At 34.8% G+C, this 25,687-nt stretch overlaps 1 protein-coding gene across 1 annotated transcript in view; it reads right to left on the reverse strand.

Moving 5' to 3' along the window:
- The window catches only part of LOC125263978 (receptor-type tyrosine-protein phosphatase delta), a 600,442-nt gene that overhangs the window by 440,788 nt on the left and 133,967 nt on the right, over window positions 1-25,687 (reverse strand). Inside the window, exon 3 of the mRNA XM_048183181.1 lies at window positions 14,231-14,254. The gene's annotated coding sequence lies outside the window, so the exon portion shown is untranslated. The remainder of the gene's footprint in view (window positions 1-14,230; window positions 14,255-25,687) is intronic.

The following is a 25,687-nucleotide window of genomic DNA, read 5'->3' on the forward strand; positions in this document are numbered from 1 at the left end:
TACGCCCATAAAGCATTATAAAGCGAGTATGTGAAATGTAATTAAACTGTTACAGCACAGACCTCTAGAGCAGTTTAACACACATTAGTACAGCGTATCAACACATAACTCTTAAAGAACAGCATCATGCATGTCTAATAATGTACCAGTGTAATAAGTTCTCATATGTCAGCATTGGTAATGCATTCTATTTTTTTGTCCAAGGCACGTTAGTAGAGCTAAAATTGGAGCAGTAATGCAATCTAGAGCACATTAGCTTTCTTCTGATGAGAAAACTTCACTAGTATCAGGATAACACACTAAAGCATGTCTGAATAGCCTGCTGTGGATCAGTGCAGACCTCTAGTGAGGCAGATTTTATGAGGTGAGGTTATAATCCAGTGACCGGACGTCCGCACACACACTGAGGCTTTTCTCAGATCCAGTGCTATTGTGTGACACTAGGTTAGTTTTTGGTTCATAATTGACACTCATTGACTCTATCAAGACTTCAATGGATCAAAGCTCACTGTGTTATCTGTGTTAAAACCATTATAAATCATGATTAGAATAAATTGCATATAATAAATCTATAATATTAATAATACAAATAATTATATTACGAAAGTATGCACTGCAATAAAACGTTCTTCCTCAGCATTTTTGTCTTGTTTGCCAGTACAAATATCTAAACATTCTTTACATCAAGATTTACAAGATTTACAAACTGTGCGAGTCCCCCTGACTGTCTTTTAAACGGAAAAAATGAAGAAAGCATTCATTTATCACATATTCGACCCTCCTCTTGAGAATTCATAAACAAATCTCGAGTCGTTTTTTCATATTTTTATTTTTGTTTTAATCACACTTTGTTCTAATCCGCCAAAAGGAAAAAAACAATAAAACCAAAATGGATAAACAGTTTGAATATTCGATCTCTACATGGGCAGGAATAAAATGCCCCTTTCCGCTGATTGGACAACCAAAGATCAAGCCGCGTCATCAGTTCTTATCAGCTCCGCGCAAATCAGGGTATCTTCCGTTCATTCATGTTTTGATTTGATATTGAAATCAGAAAAATGAGAAAACCGCACATTTTTTCGTTTTTCATTTTTAAAATGAAAACGAAAAAACAAAAAATTGGCTTGATTTTTCTTTTTTCGTTCTGGGGATGGAAACAAATAAGCAGTTCGAAAAAAAGAGAAAATTCGATCTCTACATGTGGGCGGGAATGAAACGCCTCTTTCCGCTGATTGGTCAACCAGACGTCAAACCATGTCGTCATCAGTTGTTCATCGGTTCCGCTCAACAGAATAAAAGTCCCTCGCTCTACAGCTGTACGGATTCTTAACGCGTTTATTCTACATTTTATCTCTTTCTTACGAAATATTAATTTACTTTGCAGCTGCACACAATTACCCCCATTCTACAATGTTGGCATAATGCCTGTTTTATTGAAGTGACCAAATATAAAAATCTAGCGAAGCTGCTCAACGCACTGGGCAGCGAATGCGTAGGCAAACATTGAATTAAAAAAGTGCAAATCAGTAGCCGATGCAAATATGCAGCAGTCATAACTTTTGTTTTAGACAACACCCTGAGTTTTGGACATGGGATGAATTTGAAATATGACAGATATGAAAATATATTACATGTTATTAGTTCATCAAAGCGGTGCTATAGAGAGATGGACTTAAAATGCAAATTGGATGATTTGATGACGGAGGTGAACTCGTTTATGCCAATTTGAAATAGGCTATCACACATTTAAAAAAATGTAAAATAAATAAAGGGAAAAATGTTAAAACAGTGTTAAAAAATAACCATTATAGTGCTCTCTTAAGAAGATATCAATTATACTTTATCAATATTAGGCTATATATCAAAACCCTGAAGTAACAATAATGAGATAAAAGAGTATTTTTATAGCTTATATTTAATGCCATCTGTCTGTGTCAGAAATTAACTGTAATTGATTTAATTGATTTTCAGGGGATTTGGGGATTTTTTCCTAATCTTATTAAATATGTATGCTTTCTTTTATGTTAAGTTCTTAAATTTAGTCAATTAAATTAGAATAATATGATGCTATAGGTTGTTACCAATTAATCTAGTATCAAACAAAGGCTTGCAGAGGTGTCAAAGAAGCAGCATCTGAAGTTGCTTTTAGATTTATGAGTTGTTAGATTGCTCAGAGAGGGCAGTATATGTGTAGGAATTACAGTTGCATAATGTAATGATATTAATGTTTTACACATCATTTTGAATACAGAAAATTTTAAATGACAAAATGAAACGATAATTGGATTATGAAATTAATGTCACCAGTAGGTGTCAGCAAGTCATTGTGTTAATGATTGAGTCATTTATTTAAGTGATTCGTTCAAAACGCTGATTCATTCAAGAATATATCAATTGGATCTCTATAATCTTTTGGGCCATTGAATCACTCAGTCAGCTGATTTGTTCAAAGACTCTGATTCATTCAGGAATGCTACGACACACAGAGCAGTGTGACACAGTCACACAACGGTTCTGATCTGCATTGGAAGTTTAGTCGGCAGAGAAAATAAAACACCGTTCTGTGTGACATACATTAATACTCAATATTAATGAAATAAACTCAGAATATTGCCTTAAACAAAAGTTATAACTTTAAGAAAAGGAAAAAATAGCATGTTGCCTATTATATATATATGATACACAAGGATAACTGAATATTTGACATTTGACATGTCCTACACTTCTCTATGAAAAAAAATAGAAACAAAATAGAATAGGCATAATATTCATAGCCTATCTATCATTTCATATACATCCCATGTTGTCTAAAACAAAAGACATTTTTACACTCAATGTATCGAAGTTGTAGGCTGGGGGTAGTTGTGTGAGGCTGCAAAGTAAATTAATATTTATGAGATAAACTAATATTTCTCATGATGAATTAATGTCTACACAGAATTAAGCCCCGACTCGAACGATTTGTGTCAAGCCATTCACTAGTCTGTCTATTTGATGAGAAAGAGATAAAATGTAGAATAAACGCGTTAAGAATCCGTACAGCTGTAGAGCGAGGGACTTTTATTCTGTTGAGCAGAACCGATGAACAACTGATGACGACATGGTTTGACGTCTGGTTGACCAATCAGCGGAAAGAGGCGTTTCATTCCCGCCCACATGTAGAGATCGAATTTTCAAACTGCTTATTTGTTTCCAACCCCAGAACGAAAAAAGAAAAATCAAGCCAGTTTTTTGTTTTTTCGTTTTCATTTTAAAAATGAAAAATGAAAAAATGTGCGGTTTTCTCATTTTTCTGATTTCAATATCAAATCAAAACATGAATGAACGGAAAATACCCTGATTCGTGCAACAGTAGCCTATATATCCGATACATTTGTACGGATTATTACAGAGTTTATTGCAACTACATTTAATCTAGTTCTCATCAAACAGCCAGACTAATAAATGGCTCGACACAACCCGTACCAGGGCAGAGCCGACAGAGCATTCTTTTGTAGGCTATTCATTTGCGTGCAGTGAAATACTAATTTATCGTATTAAATATTAATTTATGTGGCATATGCTCTCACAACTACTCCTAGCCTATGTATTTGGCACACTGCTGTTTTATTTAGCTGACCAACTCTAAAAATCTTTGCTGGAGCTGCGTGACGCAGTGGACAGCGAAGAGAGAATGTATCGGACATTTCATCTGGGTCTATTTCTCATCAAACAACCAGATTAGTGAATGGCTCAACACAAACCCTACAGGCCATAGCTTTCTTCTGCCTACGCATACATTTGCGTGCGGTGGAATTAGTTTATCATATTAAATATTAATTTATTTGCATCTGCTGTCAAAACTACCCCTAGCCTATTTGGCACACCACCTGTTTTATTTAGCTTGAAATCTGTGTATCAAAAATGCGCGACTCACTGAACAGCGCAGAGACAATGTGGTTGTAGTTTTGAGCAATACACCTCGTGTATTTCATTAACACAGAGTATGTCCCTCAAAACAATGTTTTATTTTTTACTGCTAGCTAAATTTCTAAAGCAAAGTCACAGGTCATTGTGCGACATAAAACATAAGGCGCACAGAGTAGCTAGCCTATAGTAGTTAATTCGTGAATGAATCCGAGTCTTTGAACAAATCGGTTGAGTGATTTACCAGCCATACAGCCTTTTATTACTGAATGAATCAGTGTTTTGAGCGAATCGATTGAATAAAATGACTCGTTCATTAACACAGTGACTTAGTCACTACTGCCACCTACTGGCGATATTTCATATTCGTTTCATCTTGTAATTTATTTAATATTTCTGTATTCAAAGCATTTTGTATAAAACATCAAATTAATGTCATTGCATTATTTGCTCTGCTGTGTGAATGTATTTACAGACCTCTCTGAGCAGCATTAAATTGTGTAAATACATCTAAAGCTACTTCAGATGCTGCTATGCCACCTCTGCAGTGCAAGATGCCTTTGGCTGAAACAAAATAGTGTCAAACTCTAATTGTATTGACTAAATTTAAGATTTTAAATTAAAAGATGGCATGCCTATATTTAATAAGATATAGCTATTTTAAATATAGCTTTTTTGACTAATTAATTTATAACGGGTAATAGATGGCAATAAATATAAATATATATAGGCTATTCATCTCTGGCTTTATTGTTCAAAGTGTTATAGTCTACCCTTAAACACGTAAATGAACGGCAAGAGCGCATTAAAAGTTTCTGTTTCTGTTCTGTTTTCAGTTAAAAGGTGTCATTTAAGTTAATAATTAATGATTTTTACAACAAAAGATTCAATCAAAAACATTAGCTCGATAAACTTTATCTAAGAACTGCTGTAAAGCCAAAACAAACTCTTTAAGATCTATTCATTTTCCTATTATCACTGTAAAGCTGCTTTGAAACAATCTGTATTGTAAAAAGCGCTATACTCGATCCCGATTCTGCTCTGCACTTTCAGTACAGTAGCTTATGCATTCTCTCCGCACTGTCCAGTGCGGCGCACAGCCTCCGGCACACAGATTTTGAGAGTTGGTCAGATGAATGAAAAGGCTAATAAGTGTGCCAAATAGTTTGGCTAGTTGTGAGAGCATGTAAATTAATATTTAATATGATAAATTAGTATTTCATGGCTCGCAAATGTACACAGAAGAAAGCTCTGTCTAGGCTCTGCCCTGGTATGGGTTGTGATGAGCCATTTATTAGTCTAGCTGTTTGATAAGAACTAGATTAAATGTAGTTGGAATAAACTCTGTAATAATCCGTACAAATGTATTGGATATATAAGCTACTGTTGCACGGAGCTGATTCTGGAGCTAAGAAATTATGGCGTGGCTTGATCTTTGGTTGACCAATCAGCGGAAAGGGGCATTTTATTCCCGCCCATGTAGAGATTGAATATTTAAGCTGTTTATCCATTTTGGTTTTATTGTTTTCCCATTTGGCGGATTAGAACAAAGTGTGATTAAAACAAAAATAAAAATATGAAAAAAATGACTCGAGATTTGTTTATTTATGCCCACGAGGAGGGTTGAATATGTGATAAATGAATGCTTTCTTCGTTTTTCTGTTTAGAAGACAACAACGAAAAAACAAATTATCCGAAGGTACACGGACCCTTTTTAATATCAAAACATTAAACTTCAAAACTAAATATCAATTTAACTTACTGATAAAGAAAGTGTGAAAACTAGTGAAATTCTAAAAAGGAGGAGAAACTAAATGTAAATATGTGGCTAAAAATAGCCTATCAAAATAAAATGTAAAGACGTTACATGGGGCAAAATGTGTTCATATTTTAAGCGCTGTGCAAACATACTAGCTTTATATCATTTTTAACTGCTAATTGGGAAGAATCAGCTCCTTTACACTCTTGTGTGTCAAAGGGGGTGATTTCTTCAGCTCAAAATAACAAGGATTTGTTTTTTTATGGAATTTAGTGGAGTAGAAAGTATGATATTATGCTTTACAATGTAGTGAAGTAAAAGTCCCCACACTGCAAGTTCAGATACTTGAAAATGTACTTAAGCACTGTAATGAAGTAAAAACACATTCCATTACATTACGTTCATGTCCACCACTGAATTTCAGTGATATGCATTTTTTTACAGCTGACCTAGAAATATCCCTGGTGTTAATTTCAGAAATGGTGGCTTTTGTTATGATATTTCAGCACTCTGGAGCAGCTTAACATGCTGACCAGATTGTGCAATCTTACTTGGCCTATACACTCAATTATTAGCTTTTGTGATTATGTAATTAAATGTTTAAATCCTTGTGAGGCCAGTGTTTCCTCAAATCACTCTGACCAGTCTTCATTAATTACCAGAGAAATGAGGAGAAGTGTATTAGTTTCCGTAAAGCGACTGATAACACGAGCTGCGCAGAGAGCAGGTTACAGAAAACAGCTTCAATTCACATTTCCACAAGTTTCTACAGCTTCTAAAAATAGAGACAAAAGGAAGAGGCCTAGACCCTGGAGACCAAGCCCTCCCTCCCTCTCCCTCTCCCTCTTTCTCTCTCTCTCTCTCTCTCTCTCTCTCTCTTTCTCTCTCTCTTTGTAGTGAAAACTGAACTGCAGGATATTTCTAAGAGTAGCTTCACAATAGGTTAAATATACACATTCTGTTCTCTTTCAAGTGTCTAATAAAATCATATAAGGTCCCTCATATCAGCGTAGTAATTTACAATCATTGTCTCCCACAATGTGGCCAAATAGATGTTTCTGCGATTATAGGTTGGAAACAAATTTATACTGCAGTAATGTGATAATACCTCACACACCCCATTCTCACTGCCAGAACCACCTGAAGGCTGATACCTTAAGAGGAAACATCTCCGATCTGATCTCAGATCCCAGAGGAACCATCTAATTCCTATAGCCTAAACTGAAGAGCATGATCTTAGTATTGTGAAGATCATGGGTTTGATTTCCAAGGAATGCATGATCTGATATGCATAAATATAAATATAAATGCAAATGTATAATATTTGATCTCAGAACTCAAAAGTAGAGTCACCTCAAGTCTGATCTCAGAACATAGTCACCTCAGGTCTGATCTTATATCACCTCAGTTCTGATCTCAGAATAAAATCAGTTTCTGGTCTGAGCTCACATAATCACTTTGGGTTTGACCTCAGAACGGAATCAGTTCAGGTCTGATAACAGAACAGAGTTAGATCAGGTCTGATCTCAGAACAGAATCAGCTCAAGACTGATCTCAGAACAGAATCAACTCAGACCTGATCTTAGAAGAGAATCAGCTCAAGACTGATCACAGAAAAGAATCAGTTCAGGTTTGATCTCACAACAGAATCACCTCAGGTCTGATCTCATATCATCTCAGATCTGATCTCAAAACAGAATCAGTTTCTGGTCTGAGCTTACATAATCACCTCAGGTTTGACCTCAGAACAGATTCAGTTCAGGTCTGATCTCAGAACAGAATCAGTTCAGATCTGATCTCAGAACATAATCAGCTCAAGACTGATCACAGAACAGAATCAGTTCAGGTTTGATCACAGAACAAAATCATTTCAGGTCTGATCTCAGAACAGAATCAGCTCAAGACTGATCTCAGAACCAGCTTGGATCTGATCTCAGAACAGAATCATCTTAAGTTTGACCTCACAACAGGCAAATGCCAAATACAGTTTCTCTATTGTTTTGCCTTTGTGTGTTCAGAGTGCTGTCCCTGATCTACCCTTATCTAGTCTTTAAAAATCTAATGGAAACAGTAAACTGTATGATGTCATCTTTAACCTTCTGAAATTCCCACCAAACTTCAGAATCATGCCACACTAATGAGCATTGAGTATGTGCGTGTCCCCTACAGAGTCTTGGCATCATGTCTGACAATCTTCCCTCTCGTTCTTTCTTTTCTCTCTCCCTTTCTCTAAACGTCCATCTGTTCTTCTCCCATGGGCCCTTATTATTCACTCCATCCAGGGGTTTCACTGCCCTCTCTCCTCTCCTCTCCTCTCCTCTCCTCTCCTCTCCTCTCCTCTCCTCTCCTCTCCTCTCCTCTCCTCTCCTCTCCTCTCCTCTCCTCTCCTCTGATTCTCTCTCTGTCACCCCAGTGTGCTCCTTGGCTCTGTGTCCAAACAAAACACACACACACACACACACACACACACACACACACACACACAGAGAGAGAGAGAGAGAGAGAAAGAGAGAGATTCCCCTCCACACTCTCTGGAAACTTCGGCACCATTTTGTTTCCAGCAGGTGTTGAGCTGTAAATAGGTCACTGATCCGGATCTGTAATGGTGGTTGGAGAAAGTTTGCAGATTGATTTTTTTTTGTGGAGAGTCGAGCAACTGGAACACAAAGGGGCTCTAGAGGCTGGCAGTATCTCCAGCCTGATCCGTCCCATGACCCCAGAGTCACTCCAGACTTCCTGTTCAGCCAGGCATGATGGCCGCACACAGAGCAAGCGTTCACATGTACAGGTGAAAAAAGCTCTTTCTGCAGGCACATGTAAATACTGCACAGAGTAGAAGTGCTTTTGTTTGTAATGTGAGACACTGCATCCATCTCTGACACATCAAGAGTGTGTCTTAATTCCCAGATATCCACATACTACAAAGAGAAATCATTCTTTTGATTAATAAACTGTATTTCCTGGCCATATTTGACTAGGAAAATAAAGATTCATTTACAATTAATTTTTTTATAATAATTGTTTTGTACATATTTACATTTGAATAAAATTCACATTCACAGCACAGAGCTGAAAAACGCCAGCAGGGAAAGAAGAGAGTTTGTGTTTGTCCCACATGGGATCATCAACACACACTCACACACGCTTGTTGGGTTTTCATGTTTCCATAGACATAATGATTTTTATAAAACAGTTAGTTTCAGTCCTTGATTCTGATTGTTCAATAGCTGTGTTTTATTCATGATAAAACACAGCTATGGCCGCTTCACCCAACGGTTTTATCTATCACTGCACAACACCCTTAGCAATGTAAACATATGTTTGTTCTACTGTACACCAGTGGTTCTCAACCTGCAGCCCGTCACGAATGCAAATGTGGCCCGCGATATGCCGACCACAATTAAAATTTTACATTTTAAATTAAAAAAAATTTTACAATTTATTTTTGTTTTTAAATTTAAATTAAAATGGATTAAACAAATATAAATTTGAGCTATAATGTTAAAATGTTGTATAAAATAATTTTGGTGGGCATTTATTGTTTTTAGACAAGCGCAGACCTATATGCACTGACGCAATTACGCAGATAACAAACAAGCGCGCACTTTGGCAGAATTCCAACAGTAGCCATTATTTTTGTAAATTTAGGGATCAAAATGGTCAAATTTGTTATTAGAGGAGAAACACGAAATTATGAACATACAATGAAGGAACATATGCAAAAAAGAAGAGTCGTAACATCAGCAGAAAAGGTAAGAAGAATGGAAGAATCAGTTTGCTGTCAATGAGCGAGATGGGCAGCCTTCCTGTTTGCTCTGTAGTAAAGTAGCCCACTTGACATTTGCAAAACCTACAATTTCAAAAGACATGTGAATTGTGAATTCGATGTGCTTGTTTGATGTACTTGTATTTTAAATCAATAAAAATAACCGATCCGATGATGCGCGAGGGATTGTGACATGACAGAACGCTTGATATTGTCAGTGATTGTAATTACAATGCGCTCAGTGTTTTTTTATAAAAAAAACAGCTGAGTAACATTTGCTCATTAAGGCATTTGTGGGATTGTTTGGTGACTATTATGATGCTGTTGAAGAGAGTTTACAGTTGTACAGAATTAAATAGCTACTTAAAGTGACTGTAGTTTGTGTATGTACATGGAGAATTATTATCTGATTACTATAAAGTTAATGCCAGTAAGTTAGTTTTTATTTGGTGGAATACATTGTTTGCAATATCTAGGTATAATAATAACATTATCTTATAATGCCATAACATTGAATCTGATTGGTTTACATTGGTGACATCATATGCAAATTATATGCGAAAAAAGGTTGAGAACCACTGCTGCACACTGAAGCTTGTATTACCTGCATCTAAATAGAATTTTCCTATGTCAGTTTGAATGTCAGCTGCGATATCTTGTCCTTTTAACATTTAAGGGGTTTTCCCATGCCCTGACACTGGCAGCTTTCAAAATAAAAGTCTTTGCTACTGACTGACTCCCCATACCTGTCAACATCTGGGTACCAAAATACGGGGTAGGGTGAGGGTATTATGACTTATTCATGTTTCTTTATATTTATTTTTATTATTATTACCAATTTTATTACATAAAACACTGCACAGCAGTTAAATACGGTGGTGCATGTAACTGTGGAACATGTAACAAAAACACATGTATTTCATGTATTAAATTTTGTACATTAACATTACTTTGAAGGTTGAAATGGCCGGTGTGCCATTCTGTGCCTCCGCTACACGATTGTGCCATTGTGATTTAATGTGCTGAGTAACATCATTTTTCCCACCGTGTCTGATATTAAAATCAGTGCGACACACTGCAAAAGGCATGGGCATTTTCAATATGGCTTCAAAATGCTTTCACCAGAACACCACAGAGTCTTCTCCTCTCATTTCTACAAGTGATGCTTGATTCAACTTCCCGCGTCTACTACCTGCACAGATATCAACAGCACATCTGGGTTTTAAGTTGTCAGGATGTCACAAATGGGTTGAAATTTGTATGATGCGTCGATTGTTTGAGTAGAATGCAATTCATACAAGATCTGGCAACTTGACAACTTTGGAATAATATATTGATGTGATTATTCATATAACGAGGTTTGGGCCATACAAAGTTTCCCAGGAGAAATAACAAAACGGGAGGGGGCAGGAGATGGGTGTGAAATATGGCAGATTCCCATGAAAAACAGGAGTGTTGACAGGTATGTGACTCACTCAAACAGTCTTTGCCACCATCTGACTTTTCCTAATCTGTTTTTAGTTGATCTCCATGAGATGACGCATTTTGTTGCTGTTCACGGTCAGGGACTATTTTTTCCAGTGGAAAGAAGGCTTTTAGTGATTTTGCTTACTTAATGAAAGCTGCATTGATATATACATATATTTGCTTTGATATTTGTATATATGGAATAACTGTTTTTATAAAAGCAATAAGCCCCGTTAAGCTGTGGTTTACAGTGATTTTTTTTTAACAACGCCCCATAGCTGGCTTCTTGGGGCTTATTGCTTTATTTTACTGTACAAACTGTATATTTTATCCCCCTACACTACCCCTAATCCTACCTATCACAGAAAGCTTTCTGCATTTTTACAGTTTAAAAAAAAAAAAAAAAAAAAAAAATCTTAGTATCCCCATCACTGTTTTCCTCATGGGGATCAAAAAATGTCAAGGATTTCGGATGACAAGGATTTCGGATATTGCCATCTTTCTGAGGACATTTTGTATACCTGAACCACACACACACACACACACACACACACACACACACACACACACACACACACACACACACAGGTTTCCATTGTTTATTTGTTTGTTTTATTATGTATGTATGTATGTATGTATGTATGTATGTATGTATTTATTTATTTATTTATTTGGGTGATAGGAAAACAAAAACAAAAAAAAAAAAAAACATATCTTACCATACTAGTGACGTAAAGGTGGCAACATGGCCAGGTAAAATGCTTCTACATAAGCCTGAGACTATTGTGAAAAATGTATTTTATTTTATTTTTATTTTTATTTTTATTTATTTATTTATTTATTTATTTATTTATTTATTTATTTATTTATTTATTTATTTATTATGTATGTATGTATGTATGTATGTATGTATGTATGTATGTATGTATGTATGTATGTATGTATGTATGTATGTATTTATGTATGTATGTATGTATGTATTTATGTATGTATGTATGTATGTATGTATGTATGTCACACTCTATATTAGGTTTCCTTAACTACTATGTACATACATCAAAAAATTGTATCAAATGTGACCCGATCTGGCGAAATGAGTCGGAAGTCGCAACGTTCTATTTTAAGATATGGGCCGATAATGTGGAAAAAAATTTTTTAAGCTAATTTCAAAGAACAGACTTTCAAAAATAATCTCCCAAAGTTTCGTAGTCCAGATAATTGAGTAAAGGTATTTAAATGGCTATTAAATTTGACATGGTTTTACTAAATTAGCTGGAAATGAACTTCTCAACTCCTCTCGTCACTTATGAGCATTTCCCGGTATCCCCTGAAACGTCATTATCTCTGCTCTACAAATATGGTGTTACACGTTGTATAGAACCAATCAAAAAGCTTAGAAATGTAAACACACTGACCTAAACGCTGATTTTTAACAATGGGAAGCCCCGTTTCGACTGACAGGCACACGATCGGTCCAGCCATCCTCCTGTCAGACTAGCGCGCCTTATAAAATAAAACTTCCATTTGAGTGTCTCTCTTTAAAAGCCAATAAAAATTGAATCCATATAGGTAGCACAAAAATTCTTTTTGCATACAAAACCAAAGACTTTAAACTTTCATATCAAGCCTCCAACATGCTTCTGTTGTGTTGTTTTCACCCTCTAATGAGTCTGAGTATTATGCGTTTACAACAAAAATAGCACAGCAGCTAACTGAATACAAGTATGTATTTCACGTGCTCATAACTTCATGAAAAATGCACAGATCATAAAAATCGCACATCAACATTTAAAGCAGATTCTCAAGATTAAAATGAATCCGAAATCAATATAATATATTGCGTTGATCACAAGATATTACTCACGAAATGATTTAACATACTTGGCTAAAAACATGTCTCTCATCTCTCCGGGATGCAGTGTGTATCCAATATCCATGTTAGTTTTCCAATGTGGAATAACACAAAATAGATATCATTTTAAAGCTTAGAATCTCATCTTTTTAATGCATCTAACCATTTGGAAAAACTCCTAACGAGTGCTGAGAAGCACCTCTAAACCGGAGTTTACCGCCCGTTGGCGCCACCTGGCTGCGGAAAAATGAACAACAATTTTTCAAACTATTCTTTATAATATCACCACGAAATTTGAACCAGATCTTTATCACTGTTCCAGTAGCTCACAGAAATAACAGAAATATTAGTACAAAAAAACATTACATTTCTCCAGTCTTTGTACTGTATTTTTGTATTTATTTTTTGTGTTATTTTCTGGAGCTAGGACAGACAGATAAAGGTAAATAGCCCACATTATGTCTGAGTCTGTAAATGGCCATTAACATAGGCCAGAGACGCTGAAGACGGACACAAAGAGGAGAAAATTCTGAGGCTTAGCAGGTAGAGCAGCTCACTGTTCGCGATGCTCGAAATATAGAAAGAAAATATAAATATTGAATTGGAGGTGAGGGATTATGAATTCATCTCTTAAATGGAGATCAATCTTCAGGAATATTTCGATGGCAATGGCATTTTATTTTCCTATTACCTACGAATAAAGTAGCTAATTATTAGCGCATTTCAGCTTTGTTTACAGCGGTAACCAAGGAAACACTGTATCACTGCTGCTCCATAAGCGCCACCTGCTGTCAGAGAGTGAATCTGCGTCCCATTCAGCCTGCTGTTTTTGTTTCATGCTTTTTTTGTGTGTGTAGCATTTATAATTTCACAAAGATAAAGTCAGACCGTTCTGTTTTTGCTTTCTTGAAATTAAATCTAATTCAAATAAAAAACAACTGCTCATGCAACGTGCGTAGCATCTTTGTTTAGATTGTGATTAAAAAGCAGTGGTTCCCTCTAATTTGAAATGGCTATGTATTTTTGTTTATTATAAAAATATTAATAATAAATATCTGCAACCAGTATCAGAATCGGCCAATTTGCTTGTAAAAATAAATAAATCAGAATCTACATTGACCCCCAAAAAAGAAAATACTAAATACAATCTGGGGTGTCTTTTTCTATCAAGTAGATCTTGTCTTTAAAAAAGGTCGAGGTCAGGGATCTTGGGCTTAAAAAGGTTGGTGACCACTGATTTAGATTTTAGTACATAGAAGTTAAAGATTCCCAATATAAATGTTTTTAATTATAGCTTAATTAAATTAATTAAAATATATGTTTTTGTTATTTCACTGTTCAGTAGCAGCTTTGAGGAGCAACATTTGAAAAAAAAAAAAGAAAAAGAAAAAAAAAAAATCACATTTTGCCATTGCAAGTGTCATCCCTTGTGTAGCACTCAAATTCATTTAGTGTTTAATGTTTATAGAGCATGTCTTACCTTTCTGAAAACTCTTGGTCACATCTGCAAGCAAATAAAGAGAGGAAGAAAAAGAAAGAAATGTCAGCAAATGAGCAAGTAAACAAGGGAATATTGTGAATAATGACCACAGCCTGTAAGAACACAAACCTCCTAAACCTACAAAATCTCATTTATCTTTCTCTCTGTTTCGGCATTTGCTCAAGTTACATTAATATTTGTCAGAGACTCTGGGAGACTTTCATTGCTCTAACTATTAATTTTGAGCTCAATTTATGTCTCATTTTGAGATGCCACGGTTCAATTGTTAAGAATGACAGCAAGAGGAAACTAGACTCAAATACAATGAGAGCGAGTGAATGTGTGTGTGTGTGTGTGTGTGTGTGTGTGTGTGTGTGTGTGTGTGTGTGTGTGTGTGTGTGTGTGTGTGTGTGTGTGTGTGTGTGTGTGTGTGTGTGTCCGGATATTTAATAGGTCACTCTAGACTCATTATGTAAGGAGGCCAGAGAGCAGCTTCACCGTAATGACATCCTGAGAGAAAATCCTTCACACACACGTATTAGTTCAGGTGTCTTTAATGGGTTATTATTGTTAGCTAAAACTATTACAAAGGCAAAAACTACCAGTAAAAAAAAAAAAAAACAAGTTAAGTCTAAAATCCAAGTCTATCCTGTTCTGTATGTTTGTGTGCGTGTGAGAGAGTAATAAGTATTCATTCAGGTGCTAGTGAAAATAAATGTGAGATTTCTCTTCATGTCACTCATGTTTGAAGGTTCCACAGAGACACCAGAGCTCAAGAACAAAGATTCCATAATCAGATTATCCCTTAAAAAACACACTCAAAAGAAAAAGAAAATCCTCATTTCTCATTCTCACCTTCATGTGAAGCTCCTTTCTGAATTATTTTATCTGTGACCTCTAAACAAACACCTGCAATGAACGCCAGTGCGCTGCCGTAAATTTACACCAATAAATGAAACAAACATAAGATCTGTATAACACAAACCCACATGTGTGCACAAATACATCTGACTGAGCATTCATTGTAAACAATTTACTGAAACAACCAAAATTTAGAAAAATCAGACTTACTTTTAATTTACTTTACGATTATTGTCAAATTGTATGGAAAATTACATTTTAGTAGATAAAAATTACATTTTGCTATAAAACTAACTAAAAAAAATCAATTACTTATTTTATAAAATTTCACGAATAAATCTCCCATACAGGCAGAACAATCTAGAACGAATGATAGTGAAGAAACCCCAAAATTATACTGTTACTGATTACCAATGAACTCTTCTAAAAGCGCTTATTCGTTTATCTATTAATCTCTCTGAACTGTAATCCCATTAGTCTTTACATGTCCTATGAATTCATTTCTAAATAGGGATGTTAATTTTAAGGGCTGGCATTAAATCAATTTGATTTGCAGTTTAATGGGTTTTGTGAAGTTTTGCAAATTCAGAACAATTTTATTTGATATGCAATTTAATCAAATTAAAGTAATAATGATCTGATTGAGAATTTTTTTTAATGCATTTACACGTGAGCAGCTCATGATCCAATGTTTTTAATGTCTCAGAGCGACCGATTAAAAATCTGAAATTTGTAATGAAAATATATAAATCTATCATCAACAAAATAGAGGTTTTCCTGCCAAAGTTAAAGCTTGATGATTTAACATTTGAAAATGAAGAAATTAAGACGGGCATAAATATTAGTAATTTTACTGTTGTAATGTAATAAACTAATAATGATAATAATTATAATAATAACAACAACTATCATATTATTATTATTATTTACTTAAGTATTTTTATTTTACAGTATACACTGTAAAAAATGAATGTGATTTTAACAGTAAAATATTGTAAAAATGCTACGGATTTTTTTTTTAAATAGGTTAACAGTAAGTTCCCGTATTATATACAGGGAAAAACTGTAAAAGCTCTTACCAGACATTTATTAAAATGTTTACAGTAATTGCAATTTTTACAGTAATGCTGTAAATTTCACAACTTTATAAGTAAAAAATACAAAATCAATGTATAATTTACAGTCAAAATCTGTAAACTGATATTCCCACAATTCCCTGTTTGACACTCCCGCATTTCAAAGTATTTTGTTTAAATAATCATGTTTCTGTATAGTTTTTGTTATCAGTTATGTACATTAGGGTTTTATGTTACATCTTCTGTTGTTTAATGAATGTTTATTGCATTATTGAAGTATTGTGGGTTACCATGATGGTGTTTTGCGTTTGCGTGAATGACTCTGTGCACCTTCTATATATTAGTATATACTTCAGCTCGTGAAAAAGCTGCTTGTGATGAGCTCTGATTCTACATGTGGCTTTCTCTTTTACCACCTGCATTAGGTGGTTGTCAGTATATGTTAAAGGTACAAAACAGATTTTAGTAGTAGTGTGCATTGTTGAATTTATTGGTTTACATTCAAATTTTCTTAAATTACCGTTTTATACTGTAAAATTTACAGTTTGTTCTGTAAATGTGTTTACAGTTTTTCTGTATTTTTTACAAAATTTTTCTGGTAACCACAGCTGCCAAAATTATTTTGTAAAAACTACAGATTTTTTTTTACAGTGTAATAATACATTTATTTATTGCTTTTTATAATTTTAATGATAATAAAAGAAAAAAGTGAATAATAATAATCAGCGTCATTTTACTGTTGTTGTGGCTTACTAATACTGAATGGGGGAAAACAGGTCTTACGTCTTTAGCTGATCACATGCAGTTTACAAAGTAATGCTAATGTATTATTATAAATGCTAATGTTCTTATTTTTATTGTTTTGTTTTTTTGCAAAACAGCCTCTTGATTCTTCCATTTTTACACTTAGTTAGCAGCACAATTACCACAATCAATTTGGGATGTTTTTCAATTAATCATTCTTCTAGAATTGTACATTCATTTGAACTGTCAAGAGATTATTGAACACGCATCACTACGCAACAATAATCTGAGTGCAGTCACGTTACGCTCAGCACCATTTGGATGTGAGTCTCATCTAGCGCCGATTAAGTACACGTCTGCTGTGATTGTGTTTCAATTAGCATGTGACAGCGAGCATTCCCTCAGTGCATGTTTCACTTTAACCTGACCAACAGACCGTTAACTAAACCAGCTGCCTTTAACCGTATAGAGCCAAGATAGCTGTTGGACCAACTCCAAATGACAATAAAAATAAAGAGAGGGAGACAGAGATAGAGAGAGAGACTAAATAATAAAAAGAGAATTTCAGAAATAATATTCTGCTGCTGTTCATTTGCATCATGTTTGAAATGGCGCAGAACTTCATAAACACAGTAAGAAACGGATCAAACATTAATACAGCAGCGAAGCTGAAATCCCTGAGCTTAGCATTTATATGACACATTATCCAAATGAGACGAGGTAAACATAAAGCTTATATTTCCCCTCGCACAGAACTGCTGGAAAATACATGTAAGCAAAAAGAGTCAAGTCAAGGCCTGCGATTCACTGACTTACTTCTGCTGCCCATTTCACCTGTTTATGGATCAGTGTGTGTGTGTGTGTGTGTGTGTGTGTGTCTGCACATTTTTGTGACATATCAGGACTCAAATTTGTATAATGACATGGGTATGACATAGGTATTACGAGGAGAGGGTGACTTATGAGGACATTACCCCATGTCCCCATTTATCAAAAGGCTTATAAATCATACAGAATTAGTTTTTTTGAGACAGTAAAAATGTGCACAGTTTCCTGTGATGGGTAGGTTTAGGTGTAGGGTTGGTGTAGGGCGATAGAAAATATGGTTTGTATGGTATAAAAACCATTACGCCTATGGAATGCCCCCACAATTCACAAAAACAAACCTGTGTGTGTGTGTGTGTGTGTGTGTGTGTGTGTGTGTGTGTGTGTGTGTGTGTGTGTGTGTGTGTGTGTGTGTGTGTGTGTGTGTGTGTGTGTGTGTTTGTGTGTGTGTGTGTGTGTGTGTTTATGACCCAGCTATACTTGTGGGGATGAAATTGCAAAAAGTTGCCTCATTAAAAACAACTCAAAGAACAACTTGTCCTCAAAAGCAAAAATGGCCCAAAGAGACTCAATAATATCTTTATTCACTAGTGAAGAACCAAAGGCTGTTAGTCTGAGTTGTGGTCAGTAATCGTGTCAGTCATCACTGCCATCTCATTTAGCTATTACTGATTAACAGGACACTGAACTTATAAAATTTTAAGTCAAACGTCAAAATGTACCATTCTTATTTTTTTTTATGAAATACTGCAGTGTATGATTCCTCTGTGCACATCATTATGTTTTTATTCATGTTCTGCGTAATTTTTCATCAAAATAACTTCCCCTCCCTCTTGCAGCGACATCTCTTCTCTTCTCTGATGGCGTGAGGGCAGGACAACCTGTCACCACCAATAGCAAACCACAACCATCCAATCAATTCCCCATGGACCAACCACGGCTCATCTGTAAGAACAGATGGGCAGAACACCACCAAAATATTCATCCAAAACTAAGACATCTGTATAAACTGAATCAATAATAAATTGTGTAACACCATACAGATGCGATGCGACAAGCAATTTGTCCGTCCACAGTAGACGCGACACGACTATGAGACGTGACAGTCAGAAGAGCGTGTGGGTGGGATCTCACTCACAACGAAATGGATAAGTACATAATCAAAATCACACATATCATGTGTGTGTGGGTGTGAGTGTGTGTATTTGGGCTGTGCGATATTGAAGGAAAATGCGATATGCCATACCTTGTTAAATAATGTGATATTCGATATGCGATGCGATATTGCTTGTGTATGTGTAAAATCAATTTAAATTATATTTAAAATTATTTAAAAACTAAAATAATATATCCAATATATATGTTTCACATTCTTTCTGGGAAAAGAAAGCATCTCTACAACTTCTGAAAGTGAACAGCAGTGTTTTAGCATTGCATAAAAAGTAATGTCACAAATCTAATGTAATTTTAGCATCAGTGTAAACAAACAAACAAACAAAAAAATGAATGCCAATATTTAAGTACCAAAAGCTCTCTGCTCAACTTGGGAATATATAGTTATTTTAACATAAAACTTAACATCAAGAACATCCAGGTAAACAAAAACGCCCGATTTTAATTTATCTTTGTTATTAAAAATAAGAACTACAAAGAATAGGACAACTACTATAAAACAAAGATACAAATGAAATAAACAGTGCTTTAAATTTTTCAGGTAGGCCTACATTAGACCTATTTAACAGTAGCGTTCAAGTAAGAAACAAGACAGAAACAGATTAATCAAAAGTAAAACTAAAACACTGCATAGTCTTCACATTAATTAAATACACACTGATTCATAATAAAGCTAAAAAAAAAAAGTTATTCAGTCAAAAGCAGTGAGTGATTTTCTCTTTTTCTTTTGTTGTTTGACAGATAGCAGCAGGTTTACTGTATTTGTATTATTATTATTAATTTTCCAATGTAAATGTGAAAAATGGAACTGCAGCACAATCTAATTGAAAGCCACTGGGCAGATTTCAGATTACCCCACTTTTTTTCACGTTTCCTTAGGTAAACAATGTTCCAGATAAAGATGATATCAATCACCTTTAGCTATGTGTATATTAGTCTGCAGGTTAATAACAAGTTGGCATTTCTGTTCTTCATATCAAATGAATGAAAGTTTGAACTAATGTTTAAACTTTGAAAACCAATGAAAGTTTAATGTTAATGTGAATAGCCTTTATACATTTTTGTTGTGTTTGTTTTATGTTTGTTCTGAGAATAGAAATGACTTTCTTTTCCTCACCATAATTTTTCCACAACTTGTAACATTCTAAGACAACATTCAGAGGCAAAAATACTACATTAAAGCAATACTAAGATGGTATACTATGCATGCCTATCAATCAACATTAGAGCACAACTCTCAGGATGAATAATGCAAGGACGTTAGACCTCTGCCAAAAGTGTGTCTCTATGTGTTCAGCGGTTAGAACATAAAGCTTACAAATATGTATGTTAATCATAAACTAGCGCTTAGACCCAGAATCTGCCCTACCTAAATTTCCATTCAGGAGTTGTAATGCCATGGACAAAATCAAGTCCAGTATTTGTTTTTGTTCCAGAATGTATCTTTGTCCCTCAGTTTTTGATAAATCCTGCTATCTTGCAATGTTTCTGACATAACATTTGAGAGTATGACATTATAAGTATTGAAAGTAACATATTATGAGGCAAAAAAATAAAAAAAAAATTTGTTTGCTTGTTTGTTTGTTTTTTGCAGATCAAATATTTTCAGGGCACATAGAAAATGGAATATAATGTGTAATTTGTATTTGTGTATAGAGGGTCACCATGGTCCAATTTTTTTTTTTTTTTTTCTTTAATGAAAAACATGGTAAGTTTTGCTGAATCTAAGTTTAAATAAAAACTATTGGATTTGTCAAAAACAAATGCATTCAACTTTGGGAAAATCTGTTAAACTGTATTTAAATAATAGCACAACTGTATTGTGTGAGATTATGTAATTCAAAGTACAGTAGTCAACATTTGAAGTGGATCAAAAAAGTTAGGACAACTTTGATTAAATGTTTTGATCCTCTTCAAATGTTGACTATATTATACAAAGTATAAGTAATAACAAAGTGTATTGTTATAATATACGTTGTATTATAAGTATACTTTATTTCTGTTATGAGTACACTTTGTGTTATAAGTACACTTTATTTGTGATTTAAGTAGGCTACATTACAAAATAATTACGAGTGTCTTCAGAAAACACAAGCAATATACACTGAATATATTATTTTACAGGTAATAGTATATACTATATGCTCAGTACCTTTGGCTTATTCCAAATAATAAACATTACACACTTTGCAGTCAATAACAAAAAAATATACTTTTAACACAAATAAAGTATACTTTAATATCACTAATCAAGCATGTAATTAGTCCCTACACAGACATATACTTAAAGTATACTTGAAGTTGTTCCAATTTAGCACACATAAGTATACTAAATATACTTTAAGTTGTATTTTAATACTACTTAATTTCAACTTAAATATACTTAGTACAAAATTAGTTGTTTCAAAATAGCACACTTTAAATGAACTAATCATTAACACACTTGAAATATACTAATAATTAGTCTTGCTACAAGCATACTTAGTATACTTTTTTTCACTAGGGTGATTTCTGTTTGGAAGTGTGAAACTAAGCAGCTCCTTTAAACAGCTCGATTAATAATTGATCACGTCTAATAAATGACTGGACAGTCTGGAGCCGCTGGAGAAATTCACTGACTCCAGTGTGTGTGTGTGTGTGTGTGTGTGTGTGTGTGTGTGTGTGTGTGTGTGTGTGTGTGTTTGTGACATATCAGGACACAAATTTGTATAATGACATGGGTATGACATAGGTATTACAAGGAGAGGATGACATTACCCCATGTCTCCATTTTTCAAAAGGCTTATAAATCATATAGAATGAGTTTTTTTTTTTCTTTTTTTTTGAGAAAGTAAAAATGTGCACAGTTTCCTGTGATGGGTAGGTTTAGGTGTAGGGTTGGTGTAGGGCGAAAGAAAATACGGTTTGTACACTATAAAATCAATATGTTTATGGGAAGTCCCCATAAGACATGCAAATCAGTGTGTGTGTGTGTGTGTGTGTGTGTGTGTGTGTGTGTGTGTGTGTGTGTGTGTGTGTGTGTGTGTGTGTGTGTTGGGGGGTAGCTTATAAATCATACTAAGTTATGATTTATTACACGTTGGGTTTCCATGTTTTATGGTGATTTTCCAGACATGTTGAGGTTTATACTGTACAAATAGTATACTCTATCACCTAACCCTAAACACAACCCTCTCAGAAAACTTTTTTTTTGTTTCTTTCTTTCTTTTTTTTTTTTTTTTTTTTTGTTTCTCCATTTTCAAAAAACATCATGTAGTATGATTTATAAGCTGTTTTCCTCAGGGGACCAAAAAAAACATCCCCATGAGGTCAAAAATTTCAGGTACTACTATCGTTCTGGGGACATTTGGTCCCCACAACGTAGGGTTTACCAGGACTACACACACACTTTGCTTCAGATGTAATGAGTTCTTTTGCTGGAAACATTTAACAGAAGTGAGAGCTTAATATGGTAAGCAAATAAAGATGAGAAATGAAATAAAACATAAAAATGGCAAAGCAGAAATCTGCACCGACGGTGAGAATCATTGAATGAAGCTCCATAGATGTGGTTTAAATGGCACAAGTGTGTGTGTACTAATACATCAAAATTCTCTTTTAGCGTTGTTAGCTACAGCAGAATATTAATCATGTCTGTCATTTTTTTCTGTTTAATTAACATCAGTCACTTTTTTGGTCAACAAAATTTTCAGCTTCTGGTCTCAAACAGCTGACATCCATCAAACCAAACACACACACACACACACACACACACACACACAATTTTATATCAGGTTAATTATATTTTCTGTCACCTAACCCAACCCCTACTCCTAAACCTACCTATCACAGAAACATGTGCAAAAAACTAGATTTAAATAAAAACTTATTTTGGTTGATTTATAAGCCTTTTTTTTTAGTGATGATCAGTCAAATGTCCTCACTAGTGGGTTGTGAAAGTATTTCACAATATAAGTGAGGACATTTGGTCCTCACAAGTATAGTCAAAACAAGTACACACACACACACACACACACACACAATTTTTAATATGAAAACTATTTATATTCATGACTATTTTTACATTGAGTTTTGCACGTGTTACATTAAAACATGCAGATTTACACTTATATGTACACTTATATGTACAATACTGCAGTTTTACAGTGTATAACAACATAGGAGTGAAGATACAGCTGACGGTCTGAAAGATGAAAGCACTGGAATCTCACTGGAGGAGAGCGGATCTGAGGTCAGAGCAATTTTCACTTTTTTGTTGTAAAACTTTACAACAAGGTTTCATTTTTAACATAGTTAACTACATTAGTTAACAATAACTAACAACGAGCAGTATATTCTTACAACATTTATTAACCCTTGTTAATGTTAGTTAATAAAAATGGTCATCTTCATGTTGTATTAGTGAATGTTAAAATTAACATTAATTATTATTATTAATTAATTATTAAAGATTAATCGATGCTTTAAAAGTATTTTTTTTTTTCATTGTTAGTTCATGCTAATAATTAAGTTAACTAATGTTAACAAATGAAACCTTAAGTTTTTAAGGAATTACGTAATCCCTTTACTGTCAGAAAGGAACAGAACAGACCCCAATTTAAATGGTTTTAAATCTACTTTTGAGCACAGACTTTAAGCTGCCGTAGGTAACTTTTGTAAAAAAAATATTTTTTACATATTTGTTAAACCTGACATTATGTCCTGACAGTAGAATATGAGACAGATAATCTGTGAAAAAATCAAGCTCCTCTAGCTCCTCCCAGTGGTCCTATTGCCATTTGCAGAAATACACCGCTCCCGGTAAGAAACAACCAATCAGAGCCAGGAGGAGTGTCTTAGCAGTGTCAATCAATCAAGCTCGCGTGCGCGCTGATCACACTCCTCTCATGCACAGTGTACAGGCGTCAAATTAGATTACCGGTGTGCCGCAGCTTTGCTTATGGCGAAATAAAACGATGTTATATGCAAAGGACCACCCTAAAATCTACAAGAAACCATGCCATACATAATTTGTCAGTCCTGTTTTGAAATTATCATAGTTGTGTAGTTCTTAAAAAATTAAACAAATCAAGCAGGGATACTTACTTGTCAAGCAGAAATGTGGCTGACTCTGCATCGGTTTTTAATCCGTTCAGGACACGTAGCTCCCTCCACCTCGGAAAAGCCGCTCCGATATTTACCCTCGTTTTATTTCGGGCTCTATCTAATTCTTTCTTTTTTGGCTTTTTTATCATCGTCATCTGTCTTTTTCCGTTTACCCGTCTTTATTTTATGAGCAGATGCCACTCGAGGAATTGACAGTTTGGATTGTTTTTCCGCCATAAGCAAAGCTGCGGCACACCGGTAATCTTGAAGCCTGTATGCGCTGGCGCTGTGCATGGGAGGGGTGAGATCAGCGCGCACGCGAGCTTGATTGATTGACACTGCTAAGACACTCCTCCTGGCTCTGATTGGTTGTTTCTTACCGGGAGCGGTGTATTTCTGCAAATGGCAATAGGACCACTGGGAGGAGCCAGAGGAGCTTATTTTTTTTTACAGATTATCTGTCTCATATTCTACTGTCAGGACATAATGTCAGGTTTAACAAATATGTAAAAAAAAATTTTTTACAAAAGTTACCTAGGCTACAGCAGCTTTAAGTTTGGTCGCCTTATAAAGGTGACACTTGGCAGATTATTTTAGAAGTGAAAAAAAAAAAAAAAAAAAAAAAAAAAATATATATATATATATATATATATATATATATATATATATATATATATATATATATATATATATTATTGACGTTTTAGTTTAGGAAAATGTAAAATGTCAAAATATGATTTCTTATAATATAAAATATAAAATATAGAAATGTATAAAATAAAGAAAATCAAAATCTTAAATATAATCAAGTAGTTTCAAATTTTAGGTTTATCTCAAAAATTGAGCTTTTAGTAAGATTTTCTTTGGGCTCAGTACCAAACTTTTCCACTATATAACATCCAGGCATTGAGTGACCTGAGTCATTTATTTCCATAATGTTCATACAATTTATGAATGGCAGTATTTGCTTTGAATTCAACCTTTAAAGGCAAACGTTCTAAAATAACAGTCACCTTAAAAAAACTCACTCTGGGGGGACAGTTAGAGTATTTTAAACTCACGCTCGAAAGGGTTAACAAACACATAAAAGACATGCAAATGGCGAATGAATGCAGTAATGCTAATTTGAAGAAAATGGTAAAGTTGATATTACTGTATCTTCAAACAGTTTTGAAATCTGTTAATCATGTGTTGTAGTTCAGTACGGCAGTGTCTGTGAGCGTTGTACTGTGCGCTTGGCCAGAATATGTGGACCAGACCTAATGACAATAGTCAAAGTTTCTGACAAGACTCTGACCGACATACGGTTTCTCTAACAGTCAAACACCAATCAGCAGATGAACTCAAAAAACAACTCAAAAAAGCCAGAGGAAAGTTGCAAACTGATGTGGGAAAGCGGCTAACAAGGGCCTGAAAGATGTACATACGCACACACACACACGCGCACGCATAGCTCTGTGCTGGAGAACTTGATGCTGTTCGAGCAGGAGGCAGCCGTCAGAATCTCTGAAACAGACTCAAATGAAATACAGTGATACACACCTGACAGGTAAAAATAACACACTTCTGAAAGACTCGTCGTATTCATCAGTGCTGGCTTTCGTCTGAGCGGCGGATCTGATCTTCTCTGCTGTCAGAATGAAGATATGTCTGTGATCCTGCACTGACTCACAATCCTGCCTGTTTCTACACA

The sequence above is a fragment of the Megalobrama amblycephala genome, linkage group LG3 (genome assembly GCF_018812025.1).
Source record: "Megalobrama amblycephala isolate DHTTF-2021 linkage group LG3, ASM1881202v1, whole genome shotgun sequence".
In the NCBI taxonomy this organism is placed as follows: domain Eukaryota; kingdom Metazoa; phylum Chordata; class Actinopteri; order Cypriniformes; family Xenocyprididae; genus Megalobrama; species Megalobrama amblycephala.